The following is a 5511-nucleotide window of genomic DNA, read 5'->3' on the forward strand; positions in this document are numbered from 1 at the left end:
GCAGAGCTCAAACTTCTTCCAAGAGATGTGGGTCAAATGGCCATGTCTCAAAGATATATTCACGACCCATCCTTGACAAAATGTTTTCTAGGTTTATTACAGTTTAATGGTTTCTAGCACTTACTTCAGGTTCTGTACCTAACTCTCATTGCACTATTTCTACTTTATTTCCTAGGGCTGTCATGTTTTCTCACTGTGTATTCATGGAAGACATATTGTCATAATTCTTCCTGTAAACTTCATGACCCTTCATATCACCATTGTCACATATCAACCATATGGCTTTTCTCCTATCGGCTACCCTTGCACCCCATAAGGCTGTAAGTGCTAGTGTACTTTCTTTTGGCCTATTGCTTCTCCATGAGTCAAGATGTCTCACATTTCTACTTCTCGCTCTTATTTATAAGAGGGCCTATATTGCCTCTCTTGTGAGAGATTTAGGAACCCCTTTAAGTTGTTGTGGTGATTTGAAGTATGTGGTGTCTTGACACTGATCAAACTGCATAGGTGAAGTTATAAAATACTTGAATGCATTTCTTTATCCTCCTAGAAATACATGATTACTCTATCATTAACTCTAAAAATATAAATCATGCAGTTTTTTAATATATATCAAATAAACAAATCAATGAAAGCCTCAGCCAATACCAACTTTGTGTGAGAGCCAGGTTTCGATTCTGGAACCTCTGGGTTGTGAGCATTAGGTGTTCCATGAACAGCGTTTGTAGTCCAACTGTTAGGATAATTGCCTTCCAAGCAATAGACCCGGGTTCGACTCCCGGCAAACGCACCATCTCTGGTTCATCTCATCTAGTTTGCTTGAGAGAGCTTTTATGCACCATCAGCATCAGAGTTCTTGAAGATTGGATAACAAAAATCCTATTCGGTTCCTCAGATCTTACGTACTGTGTGCTTCCTTTGATTGGTTTATAGGTAGTTCAGATCCGAAATTTCTCCTTCCGAAGATTTAGGAGCCGTTATTTTGGCTGTTCTTAGATTTGGTCTAGCTGGTCTGTTATAATATGCCCTCCTGCTTCCTATACTTTTAGGGTTTTAGTGTTCCTATAGTAGTTGCAACTTCTCCTACTGTACTTGCTGCTCAAACAGGAAAATAAATTCTTTTATTTTGGTATCTCCCCTTTATACTAACTACTTTGGTATAGATATGAGTTGTAGCTCATGCAATATTCAAATTTTTAAAATTTAACCATCTTTTGTAAAAATTTATTCAAGAACAAGAAAGATACAAAAGGATAGGCTGCTCTTCAAGGAGCTTAAAGAGCTTAAAGAGATCCGTCACTATCGATTAAATGATAATCATTTCAAGAGGCAATTGCCCCTTATTTACAATATTCCAAGCATACATATGATCAGAAGTCCATTTAGCCAAACAATCAACAACCCCATTCAACTCTCATATTCCTTTTTTTTGGTATGGATTCAATAGTAGAAGTAAACACAGATGATGTGATTACCTCAAAACACCCATAACTTCATTTTTTGATATAAGATTAGTGGTAGAAGTAGATACAGATGGTGCGATTCCCTGAAAGACACCCATAAACACATTCTCTAATGTAAGATCAGTGATAGAAATAGATGCAGATGGTGCAATTACCTCAAATGCACCCATAACCTTATTCTCTTGTATAAGATCAGTGGTAGAAGTAGATGCAGTTATTGTGGATACCTCAAAAGTATTCAAAACCTCATTCTCTGGTATAAGATCAGTGGTAGAAGCAAATGCAGATGGTGCTACACCCTTAAAAGCATCAGATGGTGTGATTCCTTCAAAAGCACTCACAACCTGATTTTCTGGTATACAAGCAGTGGTAGAAGTAGATGCCATGGATCTGGATTGAACTGAGCGCCATGAAATAAAGGAAGATACCCACTCAAAGAAGGATGAACACAAATTGGGGAATGATGATTTTACAGATCGAGAGGGTGTAGCTTCTTGAGAAGTGTTTGTCGACTCCCTCTCGGATCGATCAACAGTAGTAGAAATAGATGCCATGGAAGTAGATTGAGCTGAAAAGTGAGAAACAATGAGTACAAGCAATCAAAGTTGTATCAAGATGGACTTGGTGGTGTAGGAGGCAAAGTGCTTGGTGTTTGTGATAGAAGATGAAGTCAATGATGGAGACAAGAAATGATTGATTTGCAGAATAAACGATCAAAGGCGTAAATTGAGTGGGTCTTATTAGTTTGTGGATAAAGGCAGAAAGATGTGGAGCATCGGGAACAAGAAAACATGTGGAAGACGCAAGAGCTGGGTAAGGAGGCAACGTGCATGAACAATACAATGGAGGACAATCACAATTTTATTTTATTTTTTGGGAGAGGATAGGGGAAGAACATCATAGTGTATCACTTTCTAATCATTAATCATTTCTTGTACATTCAATTTTTCAATTATTAATTTTAGGGAAGTCAAAAAAATGATAATAAAAGGTTCATTAATAAGTTTCACATGTATCAATAGCTAATCACTTTTTAGATTTTTTAATCCATAATTGATCCATTTGTGCACCACTACTTGGACATTTGTGTACAGCTACTGGAACATGTATCCACAAGTACTAACAATTTTGAACGATAGTTATTAGAACATCTTTACGTAAGTATTGGGCGACACTTTGAAATGTGTACTTTTTGACCCTTGTGTGCATAATTGATCCCACCGTGTGCTTCTTTACTAGTACTACCTAGAAGCTAGAACCTTAGCTATAAGCAGTTAAGTCACATACAAAAAACAAAAAATAAGTCATCGAAATCCAATGTACTTTTTAAGATTTGTGGGTGCACAAAGTTAGCTATAACCACTACTGGTACACTTCCCCTAGATATCTAGAATCATTTTAGCAATTCATCTATGTTTAGAGTTTGATTGAAAGGTGGGTTTCATAATTGAAGGATCATGGATTTAATAAGATTTAAGGCAAATATTTTACAAATAATATTTGTAATAATAGTTTATATAAAAGGTTGTAATCTACTTTTAAGGTCTAATTTCAATCAAACATTCTAAATTTAATAATTGTGTTCTTGTGATGTATTAGGGGAAGTGTAATAGTGGTCATTATAGCTAATTTCATGCTGTTACCTTTGTTATGCTGCATTGTCCTTGATGACAAAAAGGTTTTGGTGACTATATAGCTTTATCTCTATGAATAGTGGACAGGTGTAAGCAGATTAATTTTTGGTATTCATTGATAGTGAAACTTTTTGTGGAAGAGAAGAAGGTAGGTTCAGTGACCAGTGGTTCTTCAAATTCGCATTGTGGTATTTTTTGATTTAATAATCTACAGGTATGAATGCTTCAGATGGTAATATTTTATGGCTAATTTTGTGGGGATTTCTCGCAATTGTTTTAGCATCAAATTGTCAAATTGTTATTTTTGCAGTATGTTTTGTGAAACCGTGAGGGGTAAAAAGTAAAAAAGGAAGTGAAAGAAAAAAAGAAAGAAAGATAAAAGTGTTTTCTCTTGTCAAACCATGAAGGGTAAAAAGTAAAATGGAAGTGAAAGAAGAAAAAAAATAGAAAGATAAAAGTGTTTACTCTTCTATTTTTAAAAAAATGAAAAAGATGGTCCCGAGTATTTTTCCAGTTATCAAAAATGCAAAGATTAAAAATATCTTTCTTGCTACTATATTCTTCCAAAGAAATAATCACAAGTAATTTTTTTTGAAACAAAAATTGGGAAAAGGAAATAAGTATTTCTAAAGAGATCCTATGCAGTACATTTATTTTGGTGATAAATTTTTATTAACTCCAACCTAAGTTAGGGTTTGGTAACCCTACTCAAGGATGAACACACAAAACAGTTTTATTCCGGTTGTGATTCAGTTCTATTAAAACCCGTATTACAGTTTGGGAACCTGATTTTGGAGCGTGGTCAAGGAAGAAGTTTTGTTAGTTGGTTTTGCTTGATGAAGGATAGATCTCTTGAATATAATAGGTTGTAACAAAAAAAAAAAGAGATGGCGGTGATAGACCATCTTTTGTATTAATCTTGTTCAGTGATTGACAAGTTGAGAGTTGCATAATATGATGCACTTCTGAATTTATCAGTGCTCGTAATTGGAGATATTTTCTTGATATCATTTGTGACATAGGGGTCGGTGCTCCTTGAAGTTTGAGACTTCTAAATACAGTGTAAGGAGTGGGTGCTTCTTGAGATAATAAAATATTCTTTTATCGAGTGGTTTTTCTACCCCAAGAGGGTTTTCCACTCATGAAAATCTGTGTTGTGTGCTAATCCACTTTATGTGTTCCATTAGATGAATGCTCTGATACATTTATTTATGCTTCATTGTTGTTCTACAAAATTTTAATTCTTTATGCTGGTCACTTTGCTTTTTAATTAATTCTACCAGTCATAATTTGATGCTTTGACAAGTTCAATAAGAAGCATATCAAGATTACTCAATTATATATATTGTTTAATCAGAAATGCATGCTTCGATACAAGTTAGGGTGTCATATGTGTGTTAAAAGAGTTTTCCAAAGTAAAAAAAAATTAAAGAGAGTTAAATTGATTATTGACTCTGATTCACCCCCCCCTCTCAGAGTCAATCCACTTCCAACACATGCGCCCACAAATTCTAAATGACATATTGCTACATCGGTTTTCATTTTTGTTGTTGTTGTTGTCTTCATATGCAACTTAATTACTTATATAGCTATTGTTTTAGATTCTGGGTAGTAGCAATGCATGTTGTGAGATTTGTTATGTGTGCAAGGGTAAAAAAGTACACATTTCAAAGTGTCACCCTATACCTGCTTAAAGATTTCCCAATAACCATGCACTTAAAATTGCCAATGCTTATGCATAAATGCCCCAATAGTCTTGCGCTATGGATACTGATAAAGGTGCACAAATGGGCCAATTATGATCCAAAAATGCTAAAAAATGGACGCAAGGAGTGAACCTTTATTAGAACATGGATAGTGACTAGCGCTCTTCCCCTAACTAGAATACATATTTTTAGATGAATATAATTAAAGTAGGTCTAAATATATCATAGTTTTTCATTATTCCACTTAAAAATTATTATATTGTAGTTAATATTAAATTTTAATGAATTCGTTTAGATTTTTAAGTTTTACTATTAAATCAAGTATTCTTAGACTTCACAATAATTTAGATAATACAATTGATATATTTCCATTTTACAATTTTCTTTATAATACAAATATTTTTTAAAGAGTTAATTTTTTTTGTTTTTTAATTAAATTTAATTTCTAATTTTATTAATTTATGCTTATCTATAGACATAATAATAATTTTAATTTAATTTTTAATTTTAATGAATAAAAGATAAATGAATAAAGTAAAATGCATTGTTTAGAAAGTGGTATATAAGATTTTAGGATGTTTTTTAAATAGAGTAATAGGTTCCATAGCATAAGAAAAAAATGTTTTCAAGTTAAGTAAAATCTTACCCTTAAAAATAGAGGCTCTTTTTTTCGAATTGATAATTTTCTTTCCTCAACTTAGAAAATTT

General features: G+C 33.2%; 1 non-coding gene across 1 annotated transcript; it reads left to right on the plus strand.

Annotated features, from left to right (window-relative positions):
• Positions 1-718: 718 nt before the first annotated feature.
• On the plus strand, positions 719-790 carry TRNAG-UCC (transfer RNA glycine (anticodon UCC)). The gene has a single exon. It is a non-coding gene; the product is annotated as a tRNA-Gly (tRNA).
• Positions 791-5511: the final 4721 nt, after the last annotated feature.

Source organism: Cryptomeria japonica, chromosome 4, assembly GCF_030272615.1.
Source record: "Cryptomeria japonica chromosome 4, Sugi_1.0, whole genome shotgun sequence".
Lineage (NCBI taxonomy): Eukaryota > Viridiplantae > Streptophyta > Pinopsida > Cupressales > Cupressaceae > Cryptomeria > Cryptomeria japonica.